At 37.1% G+C, this 12,748-nt stretch overlaps 1 pseudogene; it reads right to left on the reverse strand.

Annotated features, from left to right (window-relative positions):
- Positions 1-1,855: 1,855 nt before the first annotated feature.
- LOC113094321 (protein phosphatase PTC7 homolog) lies at positions 1,856-10,698 on the reverse strand (annotated as a pseudogene).
- Between the last annotated feature and the right edge of the window lie 2,050 nt (positions 10,699-12,748).

Genomic DNA, 12,748 nt, shown 5'->3' on the forward strand with positions numbered 1-12,748 from the left:
AATCACTGCCTGAGAAACGACTTTGCTACCTTGCTGCATTTCCCAGAGAAAGCCTTGTGTTGCATGACTGTTGGATTGAAAACATATGTAGTTAGAAGCTTGACGATTCAGATTGTGTCAGAGTTGAGCTGGACAGCTGTGCAAAACAGAATAACTTAATTTCACTCCCCTTTTAGTGGCCTTTTTATCATTTGAGCTCTTAATGTCTTCAAAAAATCTTCAGTCAGTTGCTATTGTATTAGTTGATGCTCACGATATTGAGGTCACATGATATACTGGTTTTGTTGACTGCTCACTGCTGACAGACAAATTTAGTCTCCAGCCACTTACACTTGATGGTAATGTGCTCAGTATTTCAGACTCTCGTGGCCTTTGTAACAACTTACACCTTAGTTGAGTATAAAAATGTAGGAAAACCACAAACTGTTGCAGTTACACTATAAAATGTATACAGACATGATGTATATAAAAATCCAAAGAAATGGATGCCTTAAATCTCAAGTGTGTCATTTTTGTCACTTATTTCTCTTCAGGAGATCAGTCTACCAATGGTTCTTATAAAGATGACTAAGACACGTCTGCTTTAATAGTTTCATAGAGGAATAGTTCATCCAAAAATGATTTGCTGAAAATGTTCTCACCCTCAGGCCATCCCAAGATGTAGATGAGTTTGTTTCTTTATCAGAACAGATTTGGAGACTTTAGCATTACATCACCTGCTCACCAATGTATCCTCTGCAGTGAATGGGTGCCGTCAGAATGAGAGTCCAAACATCTGATAAAAACATCATAATAATCCACAGCACTCCAGTCCCTCTTTAAAAAAAAGTCTTGTGACGCAAATGGCTGCATGTTTATAAGAAACAAATCCATCTTTAAGGCATTTTAACTTTAAACTGTTACTTGTTTCCATTCATAATGCATCCTTGAGTGAAAAACACAAACATTTCCATTTGTTTTCTCACATTAAAATCCACAGACATGTAAACGCTGCTTGATCGGTGCGGATTTCTCTCGAGTTATACTAGAAGACTTTTTCATTGGAAAAGCAATATTATGGATAGAGGACTTGCATTTTAGCAGGACGTGACAGTTTGAAGTTAAATACATCTAAATGATGGATTTTTTTCCTTATTATTTCATGATGCTTTTCACATCACAAGACATTAACTGATGGACTGGAGTTCTGTGGATTACTGTGATGTTTTTATCGGCTGTTTGGCACCCATTCACTGCAGAGGATCCATTGATGAACAAGTGATGCAATCCCATGTTCCCATGAAGAAACTCATCTACATCTTGGATGGCCTGGATTCACTATAGTACTAGAGCAATGGCTGCTTTTGCAGGTGGCCATGAAGATTCATCCGATGCTGTAATCCAGTTAATTAATCGGGATCCACATGGATTGTGTGATTAGAATAGCTAGGTAGCTGAAACAAGCAAAGGTGTTTGTGTTGGAAGACATCAGTCGTCTCCTGTAGTGTGACATGCTATACTTCATCTAGGACTATTCTTTGTGTAATTATTATGCATGCCCCTTTTTTATGATTCATATTAGTCGAGAGATTACATGTAGATTGCGCTTTTAAAAAGTAGTTTGTTAAACAGCAGAACCTTTAAGTAAACTGCAAAAGCTATTTTTAAAGGACAAAAAAGTTTGTAAAATTGGAGAGAAACCACAATATTTAATATAGGGACTATTAGTAGGTTTAAGATGATTAAATATTGCTTAATATTTCACTTTAATACAAATATTGACAGCATCTGTTACATTATCAGAGCATAATTTAGACACTTTAATATTTACTCTAAAACAGAGACACTAATTTACAGAGAAAAACAGTGAGCTACAGAAGTTATAAAAATATAACTTTATTAGATCATGTGATCCATGACATACCCACTGAAAGCATTCACAGATGCTAACATTAGCTTTGTGCATAAACACCTCGAGGGATATTTTAAAATTAAGTTTTACATAAAAAAAAAGAAAAATACTTCAACAGTATCCACACAATTATCAAATATACTCTCATATACATCTGATGTGTAATAGCCTACACTTTCCAAATGCATACATGTCATCGATAAATATACAGCCAGTTTTCCAAATATCTACACATCGTAAACGTTCTTATCTCACATACACACACACACACCACATGCATGTGCACTTCTTAAAAGTGGTTTGAGTGGGACTGCTTGTCCTCTCAACACATCCCACAATCTCTTGCAGTCTGTTGTACTGCTGTAATTACGTCAAAAAATCCAGAGTAATACAGTTTGAAATTAATAAATATGAAAGGAAAAGGTTACGGTCTCCCCAAGCAAACTCATTTGTCCTGTACTTTGAATCGCTTGAAACAAAACACCCGTCTGACTCTGATTTCACTTGTTCTGCAAAAGCATCTTCATGAATTAATATCTCAAAGGAAAGGCATTTCTATGGTTGATCATTAACTTTGACAGTTTTTTGACGTTGTTATGCTTCATAATCGGTCTAGTACTGTGAAGTTACACCTCAGCTTACTTCCCAAAATACAAACTCTTCATCAGCTAGTGAAGAGTCTGTTGTAGTCACTCGTGCCTGATAACATCTCATCTCAGCTGGCATTCCCACTGGATGACGCTTCCATCTCAGTCTTCTTCTTGATATGGAAACTTTCTTTTTTGGGACCTAATCAGATTGTTATTCCTCACTCGCTCATTCTTTCTCCATTTTTGGCCTCAAAGCCACATCACTACTAACTACTCATTCATCACTGGACGGCAGGAACACTGGCGATTCTTACAGACGTACTGGAGAAGTGTTCAACACCTGTTGTAGCCCTTGTCAAACACAACTTGACCTTAGCAGTCCGTTTCAAGGTGATCTTTGTCTTGAGCCTGCATATGACATCATGTGAAATACGGAGTAGTAAGGCCGAAGAACCCAAGGAACAGATGTCCCTGCCAGAAACAGAAAGCTGAAACAGCCCTCAATCCTGCCAGCAGGAAACAGCCGCCAGTCCAGTCGCTGAGAGGAAGACAACAAGAGAAGCATTCTGCTGCCCTTGCGAGCGTTAGTCTGTGTACTCAGCTACAATTGACAGCAGAACGGTGATGTCATCTGGTTTTCCTCCTTTGGGGAGAAAAAAAAGAGGGAATGTTGTCAAGACTACAGATATGCTCAACATCTACAATCCCATGCCATTGAATACATGACAGTTAGGAGTGTAAAAATGCATTAGTCTGATAATGAATTGAATGCACCGATTATGGATTATTTGACTATTGCTACACAATTAACTATGCATCCATTTGGACATGCATCCATCCTCATGCAAAATATAATCTGTGACCTATTTCCAGTGGAAAAACCAAAGACACTTACAGTGCATTTAAAGTATGCATTATTTTTTTTTATTTTTTTTGCATTTTCTAGAAATTGAACCTAAGACATTTGTCTTAATTATAATTTTGAAAATAATTATGAATCACACCAAAAAAATTAACTGAACCAGTGTCGTTTCAGTATCATAGAGACATTGTTATAGTTTTTCTTAATATATTTTGAATTAGTATTATTTATTTTTGAAAATGAGAGCTGTTGCTTTGGCAACTAGCAAAATGATGATTTAAATGTTTTATTTATTTATTTATTTATTTATTTGATCTCAGTTAATGGTTATTTTATTTTAAATTAACAAAATATTTTAATGGTTTTAGTTTCATAGTTAACCCTGATTTAAAACCGAAACAGAATTTTGATCAAATTTTCAAGTGCATTGATTAAAACAAAATTGCATACTTTCAATGCAATATAAATGCATGTCAAATGTAAATGCATTGCATGATTTAGCAAAGAATTGTAATCATTCTGCTGTCAATGCAAATGCGTACACTCTTAGTGCCAAAGATGACTATAAGCAAGACCATTATCTCCCAGAAAACTGTAAAGAAAAAGTAAAGCAGTAGTTGATGTTTGTTCAAAAGGTTATCTCTCACCTCTGACATTCAAGCCATTATCGCAGGCAAACTGTGCAAATGGAGACATGTAATTGGGGTCGTATGCTAGAACATGGGCCTGTTCTGCAATACTCTTGGCTGTTTGCTGGATGCTTTCATAGTTGGTATTCTGAAAGCAGAGGACACAATTCGTATCAGTGCCGCTGGAGGACACAAAAGTAGACAGAAGGAAGCCTGGTTACAAACAAATGTTCTGCTACCTTGAGCTTTTTGAGTTCTTGTAAAATCATGTAGTCTGGCATGTTGTCAAAGAGCCCGTCTGTAGCTGTGAGTATGATGTCACCCAACTGGACATCGAAGGAAGAGCTATCGGCAGCCTCAGGGCTGTGGGAAACGAGAGAACAAAGTTGTTACCTAAATGCAAGTCAACTTTCGATAGTTTAGTTATGTAAAGTTATATTTCAGTTTAACGTATTTGAAAACAAAACATCTGACTCTCTCGATCTCAGGTACACAACGATCCATCGAACCAGCTACATAACTGCACATTTTCAAGTTGAAATGTGTTTAGAGCTCTTAAAAGTTATCAGGTAGTATTGTTTGATGACCATATTTAGGAGCACAAGTTGGGAGCAATAAAAGCAGTTTCAGTCTAAGAAGCTTATAGCTTGATCCTCATTACAGTATAAAGCACGCGGAAACGTACAGATCAGCTGTGAAGTGTCATGTTCCTGTTCCAGGAAGTCTGTGGCAAATGCTATGTACACGGACTCTACGAATACACTGGCTGACTTTCCCTCCGTCTGTGCCAGACCGGCCGGCTAGTCCCAGGTCACGCGGTTTAAACTTGATACTTACTTTGAATACAAACTCGGAGAAATTAAGAAGTGGAAACAGTTCTAAATTGGAACGGTTTAAGATTGACCCACAAACTGAAGAATACCAGGCCTCAGAGTACTTCTTCCAACTAGCTCATGTGTCTGTCAAAGAGAAATCAGCTAATGTCAGGATTTACAGAGGTCTCGCTAAGGTTGTCTCCATTAGCTCCATTGGCAAGATTAAACATGACCGGATGTAGCTCAGAGCAGAAAGAGCCTAACAAGTCCACTTAAGTGTGATAAAGTCACTGTATTTTCCTTATTTAGGGTTCTGTTTACCAGACACTGATCAGACGGGATGCTTGGATTACAAATTACAGGATCAGTTGATGTTAAGATGCAGAAAATGTGTTAACCACAGGCTGGATTTAGTCACAAAATCTTTGCAATCGTGGAAATTGCAATCAGTCAACAATTGCAATCAAATCAAAAGCGGGATTCAACCCCTAAATTGTGATTTTAAAATACTATTAATGATCAATTCATTAAAAGAACACTAGAAAATTAACGTTTTAAATAATATTGAGGTAGTTATTGGCTAAATGTGATTAAGCCAATTAGTTGCAACTTAAGATTCTATCAATTTTTCGGGTGGATTAATTTAGTGCAGAATTATAATTTTTTTCTTCTGACAGTTTAAGCCATTCTGATCTGAAATAAGAGCAGAGAGATCATTACATATCCTGATCGTAACACACGAGAGACTAATGGACTGATAATCCAATCGAGTTAACAACCAGAGTGAGAAACTAATCATGCTCTCGTACTGACAGCCAGCGGATTACGTCTCGCTCGCGTCTAGCTTGGGGACACGATGCTGTCACATAATGAGAAAGTGAGGGGAGAAAGTCATATAAAAGCAAACGGTCTCACCTGTCACTGAGGATGGAGCCCTCTGCCTCAGGAGGGGCGATAGAGAGCTGGAAAGGGGTGTTGAAGTAGTGCTGCTGTTCATCAGACCTGTGGACCACCTCTCCACCTCGAACCACCAGAAAGCCAGAATCGCCCAGGTTTGCCGTGTGTAGCTGGTGACTCTGCCGGTCTAATACCACGATACACGCTGTACTGCTTCCTGAAGACAAGAAAGACTGTCACATCATGGGTACTATAACATAATTCTCATTTCTTTCTAAAATACCCCGTAGAGCCACAGTGTTCACTTTTTTAAAGGGAAATCAACACACTGAATGCTTGCTTTCAGTTGTCTTTGCAAGTATTTTATTGTGCTGTGCTGAAAATCATTTTCCTAATTTGGTTAGAACAGGCTTTGTGGAACTTGTACGTCATAGTCCTCACTGATCTGTACAGAGCAGAAAAAAATTATTGTGTGCACGATTTACTAATTCATTCCCTCAGTGTTCGAAAATGTGCACATGATTACTATTGCGTTTCCTCGGTTTACTAATGCGTTCCCCCGATTTGCTAAATCGTGCGCACGATTTAGCCAAGTATTTTTTTCCTGCATGTCATGTGCGGGGCTCTGTAGATCTGAGCTTATGCAACTCTTTTTTTTAAGTGCAAAAAAAGCGTTATTTGTAGATAACTCTGGCAGATAACTGTGGCAGTGCAATTAGTTTGATCAGTGTGGATTATGACAAATAGTTCCAAAAAGAAATGCCTAATCTGTGCAAACTGGAAGAAAACAAGCTCACAAAAAGATTCAATCCAAGATTTGGTGATAATATAGCATAATGAGAGATTTACAAGCACTTTTTGAAAAGCTCTCCATTTTTTAGCAAGAACAGCAGAAGTGTAAAAAGTTGGAAAAAATAAATATAAATTCACTAAGATGTTATACACAGTATGAACAAAATTATGAAACTGTAGTTCAATGTGATAACATTAACTAACATTTTCAGGAAAAAGAATGTCTTCTCTAAACGACTGTAACATAACGTAAGGCTTAAACACAGACAAATACTACATTTCAGCTTTAAGTTTACTCTTAAAATTAAAGGTTCCAGATGGGGTTTTCACAGCAATGCCATTTTAGGTTCCCCAAAGAACCTTTTAGTAAACCATTTTTCTTTTAATAATCTAAAAAAAACTTTTTCCACTATAAATGGAATGTAAAGGTTCTATGGATGTTTAAGGTTCTGCATTGAACCTCTGATGCCAATAAATAACCTTTAGTTTTAGATCCAAAGTTTTGTATCAAACCTGGAATATCACTTTAAACAGACCATACCACAAAAAACTGCCTTTTAGCTTTGAATGTGTGCAGATTTCCCAAAATCCAATCTTGTGACCAGTACACTCTGTCTGTGACTCATGCAGCCCACAGCGTGTTTCTGAGAGCAGCACACTGTACAATGACTCATTTCTGTCCATTATATTTTACTTACGACTTTGATCTCATCCTGAAAAAAAAAAATGAGCCAAGGCCCTTCCCTCAAAACATTTCCCTCCTATGACAGGAAAAATAAAACTTTACTCCTGACTTTCCCAAAACATAACACCCATTCCTCAGATTTATGGTGAATCCATGTGTACGGTCACAGAGATTGCACGCGGACACCTTAAGTGGGAATGTTTGATGTCAGATGCTAAAGTTATTGTATCACAGTCTGTGAATACTTGGACTGGACGTGCTGCAAATGTAATGATTAAAGAGAGAGGGATTTTAAGCATGCAGAATTGGTTGAACTTGTATTGATAAACAATAGAACTTTGTTTCGTAGTGAAAGCATGACGCATACCCTCCTGTTTACGCAAGCATTTTAATAGAAGTTTAAGGAACACCAAATTGCGCGACCGCACCTTAATTGAAGCCAGAGGATAATGCTGCAATCCCAGCAGCCTCAAACACATTACGATCTAATCTCACAACAGTTTTCATTAGAAAACAGAAAATACATTTGAGAGAGAAATCTAAAACGTTAATGCTTTTTTTCTGTGCTGCATTTAAATTTGAAAATAAACACACACTGCAGACTAACATATTCTAGCTTTGAAATGAATTCACTACATAATCCATAATCGAATGTGCTCACCTAAGAGTGGTACTTTGTTCTGAAGTAAGCTCATAATAGCTGGTGGTGAGGATTCCCACTGGGCTGCTTGGCACAAATCGTCCTTCTTTGACCAGCCGTTCACACGTCCTCATGAGCGTCCCAGAGAACTGAGAGGGATCGACCCCGTAGTCACGCCAGCCACCTACCCCATCAGCAACTCCTACAGGTGACCGAAAAACACGATTAGAAAGCTAAGAGTTTAGTCGAAGTCTGTTCATAGAAAGAGAAATTTATGTATTCAGGAAAGATTCATTAAGTAATCAAATGTCATTTACGGAGTACATTTTGAGTTGCAATGTTCTTAAAACTTAATTTAATTCCAGTGTAATTGAAATAGCAATTTTGTGCTCATTTGCCATCATGCGATTGTGTTTTTATAGGCATAATACACGCATTCAGCTATTGAAAGATTCACAATAATCAACCACTAAAGTACTGATTGTTTGACGATGGTCTGTAATATTGAGAAAGCAAACATTTACAGCCTACACCCCCCACAGACGTCATGTGCATATCCAAATCGTTCTACCAAACTGGGAATTTTCCCTACAAAGCGCTCCCAGCTTCCCTTCTGACAGACAATAAGCAGGAACCCGCGTTTGTGACCATACAAGGCAAGTCCCCTCACATCGCCCTGCATCCTCTCGTCATCTCACCTCTAAAAACAATACTGGCATTTCCACAGCTAGGTTACAGCTCTGTTCTTGTTTCTTACTGTCATCTTAAAGACAAGAGACCATGACAGACCCTTGCTTCTGTGTTTGAGATGTAGAAGAGGGTTTATATCCTGGGTTAATTTGTCTTTTTTTACGTATGACCTTTTCCTGGAACAATTGCCAGGACACATTACCCGTCTATTTTCCAGAATCACAGTGTGAAAAGGGCTTTGTGCCTTGGCAGACCTGTTAAGAGACCTGCTAACATGTTTCCATTTGAATTTGTAGGCATACTTGTTATGAGTGGGTTAAATGACAAAATAGGTACAAGGACTATTCAACTTTGAAGACTACTAAAAAAAAGATTTCTAAAAATATAACTAACCATTCTCAAATGAAGCATGAACTAAACGATCTGCTTTCTTTGAAGATCTGCATTGTAAGGCACTGTAATTACTCAAGACAAAAGAAGACTCAAACCCTGGTCTGTGGTCTTCAGTGTACATCTTTTGTTTTGCACCCACAAATCTTTCAGATGGACTTCCTTGCAACTAAATAGTGGGTTTTATGTTACATAAAAACTCATGTGCACTCTCCATAACCCAAAAAAAGTTCAAATTCTCCGGTTATTATTTTTTAAAAAAAATTTTAACAGGTCTATAAGTTTGGACAATTTTTTTTCTTCTAAATTTGGATCTTGAGTCTGTAATAAAAGTTTGATTGATATAAGGTATGGAATAGTATTAATGTATCACTGTAAATTCTTGCAGCGTTGTCAAAGGAACTGCTTCCACTATTATCCATGTTTACATTTGAATTTAAAATACAAGCCACTTTAAGCTGTCAAAATGAGTTTGTGAAGCCTAACACATGATAATTTTAAAATATCTCATCTCACTTTGTGCTCATAACACAGACAGTTCGGAAAGCACTGTGCTCTTTTTAATTTGTAACTAAAACAGTTCATACCCTCCAGTCACGTGGAGTACTAAACATTAGACAGACTCCCACTCATCTTATACTCTGTTAGTGTTTGTTGACAGCAGTAGCGATTCTGGAATCATTTGTGTTGCATTTGCAGGAGTATATGTACAATCACTTTCAAGACAACAAGCAATAAATATTACAAAAAATAAAAAAGAGGTAATTTTAATACGCGCGATTCTTTTTCTTTCCTTCAGTAGGCTTATGGGACGCATCGTTCTACTGGAACGCTACTGACGTCACAATACGAAATGTTACTTTGTTGCGAGCAACGTCGGTTTAAAATTCCACACAGAACGTTCATAACGGCCCGTTTGATGTCAGTGTAACAAAATGTTACAACAGTGATTTTTATATTCATGTGCTTCATTATTTATAGAATATGATAAATATATAGCAGTTATAAAACCGAAGCTTTTGTTATTATGTAATGTTTTATGTAAATGTATGTATTTTTGGTGTTTTAATTAAATGCATTCTAAATTAACGTCCAGGTAAGATTAAACAGGGTTTTGCCAATTACCAATATATACAGAATGATGGCTGTAAAGGCTTTTGTTGGCTCACAGACCACCGATGTGTTCCAATTTGTGACGTCAGAAGCGATTCAACCACGAAGATAGGTTACTTGACTAAATCAGCTCTCCCAAACAAATGTCTTTGCATGTAAAACAAAGGGCATTTAATCGTTTGAATGATTACATACCTAACACATCAGCAGACCTGTGTCGGGCTATAAAGCACGCGTCGTCTCCATAACACATCCCTTTCTTCAAGATACCCTTCCGAAAATCCTTCCCGAAGCCGAAGCTGGCGGACACCAGGCTGTAATCGCGGCTGTCGGTTTGAGAGAGTCCGCCGATGACCGCTCGGGCCACCAGTCTACCGTACGAGAGAACGGACAGCATCACCCCCGGACTCTGCAGGGGTGGGTGGGTTAGTTAGAGGACTAGCAGCAGATCCACGGCTCGAGATGAAGTCTGGAGATGTCACAGGCACCGCATCCACGAGGACAAACAACGACGTTACACCAGCACCAACCTACAAATTCTCGCTGTTGTTAAGGATCGGTCACATTCAGATCTCCATAGCGATCGATCCGATGGGATTCAGAACAGCCAAGTCGATCCGGGTTTTGCAGAACTCTTTCTTCTCGCGCTGAGTCCCATCGCTGCGCAGTGCGCGCGCTCGTGTCTGTCCGTGAACTGCTGCCGAAGGCCGCGACGCGACTGAAGTCTTGTGACTGCTTTGACGTCACACGTCGTTACGCAACCCGTGTACCTTTAATGGAGAAGGACACAACCCTGTGAAACGATAGGAACTTTTTGTCCAGTCCCTCTCTCAGGAATAGAAAAAACTGGCAACTCTTTCAGAAAGATATAATGACTGTATCTCTTGTAATATCTTATTGGATTCATTCTTTTAAATATATTCCCTCATAGAAAGTGTGGTCCTTACCTAAGAAATATCTAAACATTTATAAGATTTAACAACATATCTTCCAAGTTGCTAACACCGATTTTACCCTGTCAATCTTATTAATAAAAAATAAAAACACTTTCTTGAGATGGATCTCCTTTAAAGAGCTAGCCTTCTAGCTTTAAATTATTATAATTATTTTTTTAAAATGTTTTACATAAATGCAAATGTTTGTCTGTTAAACTCTTTTATTATTTTGGTAATTCCTTCAAATGTTATTTGGATATATCTTCTTCCAGCAATTCGTAAAATCCTATATGTTGTGCAAGTATATTTTTTATAAAGTATATTATACTTTATTTCTTATTGAGCTTAATTTATTAAAAAATATATATATTACCCCTGGCTTAATGTTTTTTTTTGGGGGGGGGGGGCGGGGGGGGGGGGCTTATTGTTGTAATCTGTTTTGTGCTGTGAACGTGTGAATTTACCTTTATGTATGTTAAATTAACAAATAATAATGTTAATAAAAAAAACTTTAATGGAGTATATGCACACACACAAAAAAAGGGGTTCATGGAGACCAATGAAAGAGACTTGTTGACAGACACAGGCCGTTGAGTTAATTTATAAAATAAGATGTACATATCGAACCTGGTAACACTTTAATAAATTAAATGAGAAAACCTTTGCATAAAATTTTGATTTACTAATTAAAATGAAAGGATTTAACCACTGAGTAAAAATACTCACCTATCCTTGGACCTGCACATGTCAGTGTACATAAGAGTTAAAGATATGATATGAAATATTATGTCTCTTGAATATTAATAAGTGGGTGTATTTTTGATAAAAAATATTTTGGCCCACGTCTAGTTCTGTTTGTTGAGGTGCTTGTCTTGACATCGCAGCTCCTTCCTTGGTAAAATACAAAGATATTCAATTTGAAATATTCAGATTCTGGTTATAAACCATCATATATATATATATATATATATATATATATATATATATATATATATAATTTTTTTTTTTTTTTTTTTTTTTTTTGTGATTCAGGATTGGACATTTGAAGAGTTATGGTCAGTTTGGAGGTGTAATGCATGTGGCCAGAGCTTTACACTGAAACTGTTTGTGGTTTCAGTCACATCGGGACACAGGCCAAGAACATGGACTTACAAACCTCTGGTTAAAGGCCAGTGTTTGAAGTTCTCAGCATGTGTTAGTTGAACTTGGCTGAACCACAGACTGTATAAATGCATAAACTAGATCAGTACTGGCTTTGATGTGTTGATTTTTTAATTATTCACTTGCATTTAATTCTTGAAGGAATTAAAGCTGTACTGAGTGATAATCTGGTTATCTGTTGGAAATGTTGTAGGAAACCTGAACTCTAAGTTTGGTAGTTTGTAATACTCTATCAATTTCAAATGCAGTTATTGTGTTATGAAACCCGTTATGAATTGTGTAAGACTTTGTCGCCATCTAATGGTCGTTCTTGCGAAGTACAGTTTAGACAAACAGGTTTCATTAGCTTCATTCGAATATTATTAACTTATCTTGAATAGCAACCTGGTATTCTCTTTATAATTTTATTTTAAATTTTTACCACAATCATAAAAACTACTTGTAGCGCAAATAGTTTTACTGTTTATTGTACTTTATTCTTCTAGTTATTTAATAGCGACTAATGACTCGGAAGCCTCGCAGATTAGCTCGCGTTTCTATGACTGATCAGTTAAAAATGTTACCTGAATGTGTTTTTGCATTGATCTTAAATGTCTTTTATAGTTTTTAAATACTGTACTTTGTTCACCAAAAATAGTAAATCAAAATATAAATTTAT

This window comes from Carassius auratus, unplaced genomic scaffold, assembly GCF_003368295.1.
Source record: "Carassius auratus strain Wakin unplaced genomic scaffold, ASM336829v1 scaf_tig00215321, whole genome shotgun sequence".
Classification (NCBI taxonomy): Eukaryota; Metazoa; Chordata; class Actinopteri; order Cypriniformes; family Cyprinidae; genus Carassius; species Carassius auratus.